A 12729-nucleotide genomic window follows, 5' to 3' on the forward strand; every position below is an offset into this window, starting at 1 on the left:
GTGCTGTTGTGCAAGTTGATTATTCTTAATGTTATTAGGCTTACTTGGATTGCATACAAGAATATGGGACTCTGGAAAACGTGTGATTTCATCTGTGCCACTTCAAAAAATTGGTTTATTCTTCTTTCTTTTGTTTTGTTTTCATTAACCATGTAACACTGACATAAAGATTTTGAGCCTCAAAATGTCCGACACATTCTGTCTTTGACAGTGAGGTTTAATTTTAATTGCATTTTAAGAAAGAAGTAGCCCTAAAGCATCTTGCATTATGCATTATATCAATTATCTTGGTGGAAGAAACACACAAAATACATTTAATTATAGGTCATAACCCAGCAAATCATAAAAATCCTGTTCTGAAGTAAATTGTTGCCACTAATTAGCTTTCCTGTTTGCCAGTACTAGAATAAATTAAATTCATGTCTTGGTAATGTTGGTTATTTTAGTGATATAACTACTTGTAGAAAGTTGAATCCAAAAAGCATAAAATACTGATGTGTCCAGTCATTAAGTAGTTTTCTAATATTAAAGGATATATAAATGGAAATCTATTTTCAGTAGCTTTAAATACAGAATGCTGAGGTAGATTGTATTTTACTTGAAATTGAATTAATGCTTAACCTCACTTAAAATCTAGCAAGGAATGTGCTATTTCAAGTTTTTGGTGTTGTTTTTTGTTGTGGGGTTTTTTGTTTTGGTTTGGTTTATTTTTTTGCATTGAGTGTTTCCAAGAAGTTTATATGAATTTTAGGAACAGCAAAACTTAGATATTTAATCAAGTACTGAAAATAATAACATAGTATTCATAATTGGGTATGAGATGTTTGAAATACTAAATCACGAAGGTCCAAAGAACAAAAAACTAACTAAATCTGCACTGTGTATCAGAAACTGTGGTTTGGTAAACAGTCAGGGGAGAATCCTAAATACTGTCCATGATGTTTCGTTCACTTTGTATGAACAGGGTTGCTTGACTCTTTTTCCCACTTCTGGAAGTGCGGAACTGGCGTACAATGTGGTCTCATTGTCCAAGTGCTTACTTAAGTGCAAATGAGAATTGCTGATATAAAACTGATGAGAGTGAAATGACATGACAAGTATGCATAGGAGATAATATAGATGCATTATTAAATAAAATAATTTTCTATTAGAAAACAATATAGTTACGTGCATACTGATCAAAAGCTTGAAATGGTTAACCTCGCTTCCTGCTTCCTTTGAGGTTACTGAAGTGCATCTCATGCTCAGTGTTGTACTTAGGCTACATAAAGACCAGAACTTAGCATTCATATTTCATTAAGTAATTATTTAATATACCAGTCATTCTACAATAATTTCTCTGAACTGGTCTGCAAACATTCACGGCTGCTAAAATTTGACGTTCGTAGTTGGATATAATGTAACTGCATATACAAGAAAGATGGTAGTGTTCAAGAATCTGTCTGAGGTATTTATATTGGGTTGCATTGTGGTCCCAACAGCAAGCAATGAGGATTAGAATTTCTATCTCAGTTTTAAGTAGAAGATGCTTGGTTTTCATAGTTGATGCTTTTCTCTACACCTACCCCAGCCCCCAAAATGTAATTTCTTGTATTCTCTTTCATGATCTCTTTTTCAAAACAGTCACCAGCATTTGCACTAATTTACAAGATTATATAGAGTTTGTTGCTGTTTTAACTACCAAAGAAGAGAGGACAGCATAGAGAGACACTTTCAAATTAATAAAACATTATGTAATAAAAAATAAATACTAATCATAAAAATCAGTCCTTGTTTGCTCACCCCTTCCTTTATGTTATATAGTAATCAGAATATAGTGGTGTATAATTCTTCTTAAGTTTTTTGGTAGTATGTTTTAAAGGTCAGAAACAATAAACAGGATGAAAAGTTGAATAAATTGCTATTGTGAAGTATAATATAGCACACAGACATACCAAAGGTAAATATATATGCAAGACTTTAGGCTAGGCAATAGGTAGGGGTAACATGACCTCCTTTTTTTAAATAGCAAAATCTTTTTAAAAACAAGAAGTAGGAAACTTCCTTTGTCAGGGAATGTGAGTAGAGACAGTGGGACTGAATTAATACTTGTGTAGAAAGTTCTGTCAGATCTGCTGAGTCATGGAGCACCCTTTTCAAATGAATGTGTGTCTTTTAAAGTATACTAGTGTATATCCTGTACTACACTTGTGATCTCTTATTTTCCAAGGGCTGTTTGAGCTATAAGCTCTATGAATCAGCTAGGCAACTTGTATAACAGAAATGAAGTAACTACCTACATCAGTACATAATAAAATCAAGTCCAGTGTAGCCTGAGGTAAAATGATAACATATTATCAGGTGCAGTTCACAGATAGGAGAAAATATCTTTAGCCTAATAAAACATGTAGTCATAACTAATCCGTTCCAATGTCTGAGTGGCAGTAAATACTTCACATCAGTTTTTCGTGATGTGCTTTTTAGTTTCATTGGTGTTGCTGCAGATTCATGTGGAGTTTTTTAGGATTTTTCTATTTTGGACCTACTCTGTAAGTTCAGTAAGATCAGTGGAAGCCATATCATGTATTGAAGTTTCTGTGTAGTTGCATGGTGACATGAGAAGAGGCAAAAAGTCCATCAGAATTCATGAATGAAAGTGTGAGAAGAAAAAAACAACAACAACAACAAAACCAAACCAAAAAAAAACCCAAACCACAACCAAAACCCTCAAACTTTCCTGAAACAGTATCTCACATAAAATGCTTAGAATTGAAATGAAAGTGTAGGTTTGCGGTTTGTATTTACTGTCCAGCTTTGCTCCTTAGCCAAATTGTGCCATACACAAAGCCACAGTTAATGATGGTTTGGAGTATTTGGGGTAGTGTTTTAAACATTACTCAAAGCAGCCCAACTGCTGTTTTAGTGAGGCTGAAAGAAGCTTTACAAAAAATGTGTAGTAACTCAGCTTGCCAGTCCTGAGTGCTTTTGTAAAATGACTGGTGGTGCTGTGGTCTGGGTTTGAAGGTAATCCAGGTTTTGTTCTTGAAATTTACTCTAGTGTTTACCCTAACCTTTAGGGTTACCAGTCAGTATTCTGAACTGTCCTGAAAATCCACACGCTGCTTTTGTCCATAGATAAAATGATTTGAAAATCTGTGTTTGAATTTGATCTGGGGGTGTTGGTGGTTTTGTTTGGGTGGGTGTTTTTAAGATTTGACCTGAGTGTGTGTGACATTTCATACTGTTTCCTTAAAGCTCCACGATTTGTTGTTCTCAAGTAAGCTGCAGGTAAAGTGTAATCATCTTGCTGTGCAGAAAGCATAGCAAAGAGAAGCTGTCCATTGTTCTGCCTTCCAAAGAGACATCTAGAATACATAAGGTGAAAATCTTTGTCTGCCAGTGCTCTGGAAGAGGTGAAGAGAAGTCTTTCAGATATCCTACTTAAATGCCCCCCATAAAAGTTCTGTATAAAGGAATAGATATTTTGTCTTTGTACAGTTAACTGCCATGCCCATCAGTTGTTGAATCTAGAATGAAAGTTTCCAATTTTATCCCATTTCAATCTATATGAAGCATCTAGATATTGTGGTGATTATAAATGCTTGCACTGGGGACGTTGATAACAGAACAGAATCTAAAGGAGAATCTAAAATTATTATTTCTTAGTGGAAACAGCAGGTGAGTTCCATGTCTTACTGCAGAAAAAAAAGAAGATGGGAAAGTTCAAGATTATAAATTACAGGGCAGTGAACATGATAAATCAACCCTTACAGGAGTATAGCTACTTTCTTAGGAAAGAAATCTATGTTAATCCATATAAGGAATCCAATACTGAGGGACTGGAAGGATCAGAAACAGGTCAGAGAGATATAGTCATCTTTAACATGGATTTAAAACTGAAGACATGGTCAGTACTGTTCAAGTAACTTTGGGGATGTGATGTGTAGGGAGGTATTGTTGCCTTGAAGACAATAAATTCATAGTTAAAATAGATGATCAGCACATTACTACAGCATTTCTGAGATTTCCAAAATAACATGAGGGACAGACTGTATAAAGTTATGTTGCCAAAAGACAATGATTGCAAGAGGGACATGTAGTAGACTGATAATGAATACTCTTGGTACAAGTTAGATCATACAGCATTTCATACTGAACAGAATAATAATGTTGTTAGGTGGAGCTAGGAATCACTAGGAGGCACCCTATTGCAATTGTACAAAAGTACAGAGGAGGAAGCATGGCAAAAGGTGTACATATGTTATTTTACATGTTTTAGTAGTTGTATTTTTACATAGATAAGGGAAATTGAGTAAGAATGATATGGAAGTTAGAGCAAGAAAGCATGGATAAGCAATCTTATTTAGCACTGATCTGCCTTGAAACCCTGTTGGATAATGATAATGAAATCAGGAAGGGGTTGTCTGTTGAGAGGGAGGGCTAGATTCAAACCCTTTGTAGGCAACTATCAACTTGTTAAACTTTGAATGGAGTCTTTGGAGTTTCGGAGTTAAAAACATAAACATTAAGAAAATGCTGGCAGCCTCATTATGTTGATAGGTGAAGTAATGATCTTGGACAGGAAAGCAGAACAATATTTTGTCATAAATTTGTGAATCTGGATGGGTGCTGCCTCCCTAACTAGACTTCTCAGAGTCCAGCTTTCTGGGGTAAAGAAATTTATTGCAGTCAGTAGGTGATAATACATGGGATCTGATAACTCTAGGTCTATAAAATTAATTTTCATATTTCCATAATTGAATTCTTTCTCATATGGTTTTACTTGTAGCAAAGGCAAAAGGCCCTTTACACTGGACAGCACATGATGGAGACTGTAGTAAAATAGTTTCATATTCCTAGGTCTTTGGGGAAAAAGACCACTCTCCTAAAATGCTGGAATTGTTTGGTGGAGTCTCATGGGAAAAAAAAATGTGCTTGTACCAGTTGTTTTACTCAGAGGTGAAACAGATAAATGGAAACTACTACATAAAGACTATCACATGGTGGTTTTTCCATTTTTGTTTTCCCTCTGAAGTGAATGAAATTGAATTAAGGGTTAATTTACGATGGGACTAAAATAATTTAAAATAAGGGGGGGGAAGGGGTGACATAGAACCCAAGACCTCCTGGATTGTATATTCTAGGTTGAAATCAGGAAATTACTTAAGAAAAACTTTACTAAAAAAGGAGGAGAAAAGTTCAGCCTTACTCTCTGTGAATATTTTGTGCTAATGGTAGAGTATTAGTAATGAGATACTGCCAGACATTTGAAAAACTCCAAATCTAAGACAATGCATAGACCATTTTGTTTTGCAGGTTTATGTGTTCAAAGCACCTGAGAAGCTGTGATAGACACTGATAGGATTCAGAATTTGAAGCCTAAAGGGAATTGAAAATGATAATGTAACGTTTGTAAGGCACAAATAGATAAATATTTCAGAGTGCTGTAAAACTGAGAATTTTCTGACCTGGAGTGAATGTCCTTCAGAGAAGGCAAGCTAGCTTTAGAACAATAGCCAAGTATGAATGTAATCAAAAGAGAAGAAACATTAATGTTTTACAGTAATCATTGGATTACCTAAATGGTGATAGCCCAATGAGTTTCCAGCTCATGTTCCAGGTTATGTTATATATTGCAGATTTTAAGAGTTCTCCCCATGTGTTATTTGTTATCACTATTTATACTCAGATTCATATCCTGTGTGGGCTGTAGAAAATCAGTCAATTAGTAGTGGTAGGTGGGTAGATGTTGCAGGGATTAAGACACTCAGATATCTATTTGTTAATCATGCAAATAAATAAGGAAAGGCAGATCCCAGGATCTGTTGTTACCTAGATACCAGGGACTGTGACTCAGAAGCTTTTGATCTTTTATCACTACATAGAATTTTTTCTCCTGAGTCTGGAAATAACTACTTTTCACCTTTAATACTTTATTGAATATTTTATCTGAAACAATTAAAGAAAAGTGTAACTTATATTATTTGTACATGTGTATGACCACTCTAATCATATTTTTAAAACCTGATTTTGTTTGAGTTTCCTAGTTCTAACATTATTTTTTTAATCCCTGCTTAAAATGGGATTTTTTAATAAATTTAAGTAAAACCTATATGTGTATTTGTGCAACATTACATTGTTAAACTTGGTTCTTCCCATGAAAGTAGCACTGTAATCTATCTAGGAAGAAGCTGTGATTATTGCATATGAAGGACAAGGAGAAAAATTTGAGTTAAATTTAAGAGGTACAGCCATATCTTCTACTGTAAATTTATTTTCATTGACTGTAAAGAATACAAGATTTAGGTGAAGTTAAAAAGGGAATAAAACCTACAAAAATCTGCTTGTGGATGGATAATAAATACTGGAATTAATATGGTTTATGCACCTTGAGTTAGGTTGCCTTGTATAAATGGCATGTCATTTTTGTCTTAAATATTGAAGTCCCGTCCTCTTCAAATGGTCAATGTCTTGTTTCCTTGTTAATACTGTTTTCTCAAACAGCTGTTTCAGGGTTTAGAAAACCTTTTTGCATAAAATTAAAAGAGAAATTTGAGCTGGGTGTAGGAAATTAACATGGAACATGCCAACCGAGACACTCACAATAGTGCTTCCAGAAACAAGGTTGTGTGATAGAAAATCTCAGAAAAAGTAATGTCAAAATAAGCTGTAGAGTTGGTGATGTCTGATAGCTTACGAATTATTCTTAGGTTTCTATTGGAAATGAGAGGAAAAAAAGTGGTGAGCAGAAAGAGAGAAAAGCTCTTGAAACCCGAAAGAATATTACAGTTAGGAGGTGTGACACTGTATGGAGAGTCTTGATCACTTCTTAAATTTTTATTTTTATTAATCTGTTAGGGTTTTGTGTTCTTCAAATTCTGTAACAGTTTTCATTCTATTAAAGTCTGTTCAGTACGTAATTTGAAGGTATGTTTACATACATCTGTAACAAAGCTCATTTTTAATTACATAGTTCCCCTTGGGTTATAAAATGCAAGAGAATGTGTTTGTAGTAGGCATATGAGAATAACATTGTTCTGATAGTGTAGATAGTCTGTCACCTCAACAGAGATAAGGTGAATTCTCAATGAAAGAGGGAGAATGCAAAGGACAAATACTGAAGACAACTTTCTTCGGAGTTTAGGGTAGATTATTAACTTATTTTTTAAATTGTGAAACAAGCAAAGAGGAATCCAAAACTAATGCTGGGAAGTTTCATGCCACATGGTCTGTATGTTCCAGAATTAACTTTTTCTTTAGAAACACACCATAGTTGTTCTTCATAAAGTTTGCTAGTTTGCACTAAGATTTAAAACAAAAAGCAATCTTGGTACACAGGCTTCTGAAGAGATATGGAAAAAAGAACAGAAAATTGCCTCCTCTATTTGTTTCAGTGCACTAGTGTTATTATATTGAGACATTTAAGGATGGGAAGCAAAGAAAAAGGGCTGTTCCTACTTACTGATTATTTATCTGCCATTTCTCTCCTAAAAAAAGGCCCACATCGAGTTGTAGAATTGCCAATGAAGTCAAAAATTTCCAAAAACCTGGGCAATTCTAATTTTATGTCAAGGAATTGTGAATGGAGGAATATATAAGGAGGAAGAGAGATCTACTTTATTTCAACTGGAAGTTGTTACATTGATAGGCATTGTTGGAAGTAATTGATTTTAAAAGGATGGGGGAAGAGTGGTGGTAGAAAGTTGTAGTTTTGTTTGCATCTACCATCCATATGGGTAGGTCACTGCCTGCTAATTTTATTCATTACATGAGTAATTCCACATAGTTAAACTCCTGGATTGAGATCAACTGAATCCAAAGAAGACAGTCTTTTCCATATAGAATACAATGTTGACAGACATGTCTTGTTCTTATTTTCCCATGATTCCTAAGGCTTGCGAAGTTAATCCTGAAACACTTGGGGGGTGAGAAAGGTAGCTAATAAAATAATCCTGTCACACATTTATGCGTTTTTTTGCTAGTTTATGTTTATGTATACATCAGATATGTAAAGGGAAATCATATATCAAGTTCCACTGTTTATTTAAATTGCTTGCAGTTCTTAATGTTATTTTGAAAGGGCTGAGAAAAGGCTTTATGTTTTAGCTTAAGATGCCTCATAGGATGTCAGTGAAATGCATGCTGAATGACAGAAGTTGGTGTGGTATGAAGAGAAACAGGTTAGCTAAACAAATCCAGATTCTGACAGAGCTCAAAAAAAAAAAAAAAAAAAAAAAAGTGACCTTCTAGAGAAAAGTTGTATATTAATATCTAAACACTTCTTACCATTTATACTTCTCCAGGTGGATGTCTAATTTCTATAACTGCTTTTATAATTTTTTATTTTTTTTTAGAAAACATGGCCCTTTGTATAGCAATGCAATAAAGACCTTTAGTTGGCTCAGTCAGTAAAATCTCCTATTTTCTAATTATCACATTTTCATTTTAAATAAAATTAACCCTAATTTCATACAAGACGTCAATTCAATAGCTACTGTTTTGTTTAGGGCTCATGTCAAAAAAGTTATTTAACCATGAAAATAAGTCTGTGAATCTTACAGCTCCTTGGTTTATTTCCTTAGAAAACAACAAGGATTATTTCTAACAGGAAAAATACACTTAGTTCTGTAATGGATGTTCTTTAGGGGACAGGGTTTTAGAATTATAGAATACTATAAGTAAAGATTTTGTTTTTCCTGTGATATCTTACTTATGAGGTGGAATGTAGAATTGAAAATAAATTCTAAATGTGCATTATATTTTTGGTTGGAAGACATCTGGAAAGACTGTAGTATAAGTCCTTGCTGTCTAATGTTCATGGTTAACGAACTTACTAGTGTGTTTTGTGGTTCTTTTTTTTTTCCCTTTAATTTTTAAAAAAAGTTATCTGTCATGTTATGTTCTTCTGGTATTCCTTTGAGCTTCTAGTTAGTGTCAGGTTTAATTGTCTCCATTTTCCATAACAGGTGAGTTTCTTAAACTCTGATCTTTTTGTTCCTTCTCCCAAAATACGCAGTTATGTCAAGAAGATTTATTTATATGCTGGCATTAAACAGAAAAGCATGACTGAGTTATATTGGTTTTCATTAGCTTAGCTGTAGTTGTCAAGCTGAACAATGCTTTCTTTTCCTGAGCTGCTCTGTACCTTGTTTTGACATCCTATATGGTTGAAACATTCAGATCCACTCAGTGACCCAATTAGGATCTTGAATGTCACCATGGAGTGATTATACAATTGCATATCCTAATAGTGCTCTTCATATTTTATAGACTTGTCTCTTTATATAATTCTCCTGTTAATGTTGTTTGCACTGCTGCTTCCATATGTGACCCTGGGAGATCACTGACAGTAATGGTTAAACCACTGGCAATAGGAATTGTCTCCCATCATCATGAATGCTATTTCTGGATTGCCAGCCAATAAGAATTTCTTCTGCCATTAACAGTGGCATTTTGTATCTGTTACCTCCTCCACAGGACAAAACAAAAGGATAGTGTGAAAAGGAAGTAATTACAGCATAATTAAACTGATTTATGTGTTAGGAAGAAACTGGATTTCAAATATAAGAAAGGCTTTAAAAATAACACATTGGAGTTAACTGGAGAAGCTCTTGAAATAATTGTTTCTGAAAGCTGCAGCAAGTAAGTACTTTAGGATCAAAATACTGTTTGCAAAATATCACCAAATTGCCAAAAGATTCTGACCTTAAGTATAGTGAACTCTGTGTATGTTTACTTCACTATAGGCTATGTGGTCATTCAGATTAACTAGGGGAAGAGACAGGTACCTTTTCTCCTCTTTCATGGTGTAGAATTTCCAGTTAACACTTGTAAAATGGTCAAGCATGGATTCCTTTTTTACATCCTGACACGGTAAGTTTTATGGAGAGATTGACAAGATGGGCTGGACTTCTCAAACAGCTTAGTTATAAGTCTTTTATGATAAATCCCAGAGAATGCAAAATATTTTCTCGGAAGTTGCTGATTATGCATTTTAGTTCATTTCATATTTAAGTTTGAAGACTGTAAGCACATGATCCTACTGCTGTGGGGAAAAAAGGTGAATACACCAGTGACTCTCCGGTATGTATCTGTCAGTTGGGGTAGTTAGCACTCTGCTGTGTCAGTATGCTGCAGTGAGATCTACAAGCTTCTTTACAAAATATTTCCCTTGCTCTGTTATTCGCAGCACTGTGTAAGAGAATCTTGAAATTTTGATTGAGATGTCAGGGAAAGTGGAGTGGTAGCTGTCTCCAATTGATTTTTATTTTTTTTTTTTAATGTCCATGAGATTAGCAGTTGATTATGTGAAAGTCATTAATAATATCTATTGCACTGCAAAGAAGTTTTTCATGTTGCTATTCCATACAGAGGCTCTGGACGTAGCAGTTTGATACTAGTGTACTTTGCAAATCGCTGGTGAAAATTCTTAAAGTAAGCCAAAGTAGCGTCAGAAGGATACCTCTGGTATGTTTACCTTTCTGTATTTTTATTTCATTCTTCACACTTCTTTGTAGAAGATTAGCTTCCCTTCTTTCTCTTTGAGGTGTATTAAATCTGTCCATTTCTGACTGATGAATGGAGAAAGTTGAAGCCTATGGTGGCTGCAGCATCGGAGTGCTAAATTCATGCTCATTGAACAATACATCTTATTCTCTGAGGCAACTAGAGAAGTGCATGTTTTTCCATACTGTCATGCCAAAGTCCTTGAGGAGGAGTGGAGCAGAATCTGGCTGCTGATGTACAGCTGGCTGAGTAGAAGTGGGCCGGCCTGATATCCTCACTCCTGGCCAGCTTTAGCTTCATCTGCATGGAATGGACAGCTTAGTGCTGGGCTGATGCTGAGCCGAGAACTCACTCTCTTCCTGTCCTTTGGGACTTGGGTAGAAGTTTTTTCCTGAGGGGACTGGGGGGGGAGATGGAAGTTTTGCACCTCCACCCAGCTGTAAGAAGCCTCATAGTTCTCCTCAACAGGATTCTCTTCAAGGTGAGAGGAACTAGAGTGTAACAAAATTAGAGGGAGATAAAGTCCTCTACACACACCCACACCAAAACATATATTCAGGCCAACAAGAGAAATTGTAAATTAATAATAAATATATGCAGTGATTTCATCCACAGAAATAGAACATATTTTCTTGTTAAAGAATAAAGCAATTATACTTTTGATGGAGCAAAACCAAAGACATAAATATTTTCACTTCATGGAATGTTGAATAAAAGAACTGAACCCTCAGAAAAACTTATTTTTGGTTAAAATTCCCTTCCCTGTTAGTCATTTAACTGTTAAAAAAAAAATTACCAAGCTTGTTAGCAATGTCTGTAACCTTCCAGTCATCTTTTTTTTTCTACCCAGCCTAGCAGCTGTGACAAAAAAGTTGACTTTCCCAGTAAATTGAAATGTTTGTAATGACAGAATACCTGATAATTTTATATTTTCTCTATAAAGGAGTCTGTAAGACCTAAGCTTCATTTTTTTTAGATATCAAAAGCATTAAACATACTATCAGTTTCCTGAGATGTGAGATTACTCAGAAGTTGTATTCTCTGATCCTTCTGGTCTAATACACCACCTAGGGAATGTCTTAGATATTGTTATAGTGGGAAAACGAAAGTGTCATAAGTATATTTATACTTTTAAGAATTCTACTTCTTTGGCAGCCTTTCTTTAAGAGATGTAACTTGTCACTGGGCTAAGCTTGTAGGAGTGCATCCCACCTAAATCCAAAGCAGTACAAAGTTAATGAAATTCAGAGTGAGTATGGTGGGGCGTGTGTGTGCATGGGATATTTGTGGGTTTTGTTTTGTTTTTCAACAAACGTACTGTTCAAAGCTTGAACCAGTACTGCTTTCTCTGTTGATTTCTTGTGAAACACTGTACAGGATCTGTATGTGGATAATAGATTAGTGCTTTCAGCCAGGCTTGATTTGGAATGCTTAAGAGAAGGTACCAGATATTTACAAGTCATCTGTGTTTTCTTACCAAACAGGTGCAGTGGCTTTTTTATAAATGAAGGAATGTTTATCTGAAGTTAGTGGATAATAGAGCTCTTGCAAGTGACTCAAATACAGACTTGAATTTTTATTTATATACAAATATTAATTAACATTTTAGAGAAAATCGGTTTTCTTATTTTTTCATCCTGTCTTCTATTCTTTCTCCCAAAGTAAAGAATAGTGGATGGATGCTTCTCTTTGACAAAGTAGTATTCAACAAATTACCTAAACACTTCTGTAAAACTTTGAAATATAAAATCATTATCTTTCTGGAGGTGGATTTTTTTTTTGGTGTGTGTGTTTGGTAGCAGGCAAGACACAGTGTAGTATGTTGAAGTGTGGGAGAAAAAGAATGTCTTTGAAAAGCATGGAGAAATCAAGGATAATATAAAATTATTCACAGGTCTATTTTAAAAGATATAATTAAATATTTTAAAAGTGATGTTGTTACATTATGATGGAGCAAGTAGTAAGATATGGAGACTTAAAAGGTCACATGGCCTATTGTGAAATAAGTACCTGCCAAAGAATTTTTGTATCACTAATGTATACTATTGCTATGTAACAGTACACTTTTTATATTTTTCATGCGGTTTAGGGCATGCAAATACTTCTTTAATGTGAATATTTTTGTTTAAGCAGAATAATATAACTCTGTAGGCAATTTTTATGCTGCAGAATAGAGGGGAGAACAAAGGAAAAAAAACCCAAAGAAAGCCAAACCCACTGAAAAACCCTGTATGCTATTCAAAC

The sequence above is a fragment of the Athene cunicularia genome (genome assembly GCF_003259725.1).
Source record: "Athene cunicularia isolate RWA chromosome 13 unlocalized genomic scaffold, athCun1 chr13_part1, whole genome shotgun sequence".
In the NCBI taxonomy this organism is placed as follows: Eukaryota; Metazoa; Chordata; class Aves; order Strigiformes; family Strigidae; genus Athene; species Athene cunicularia.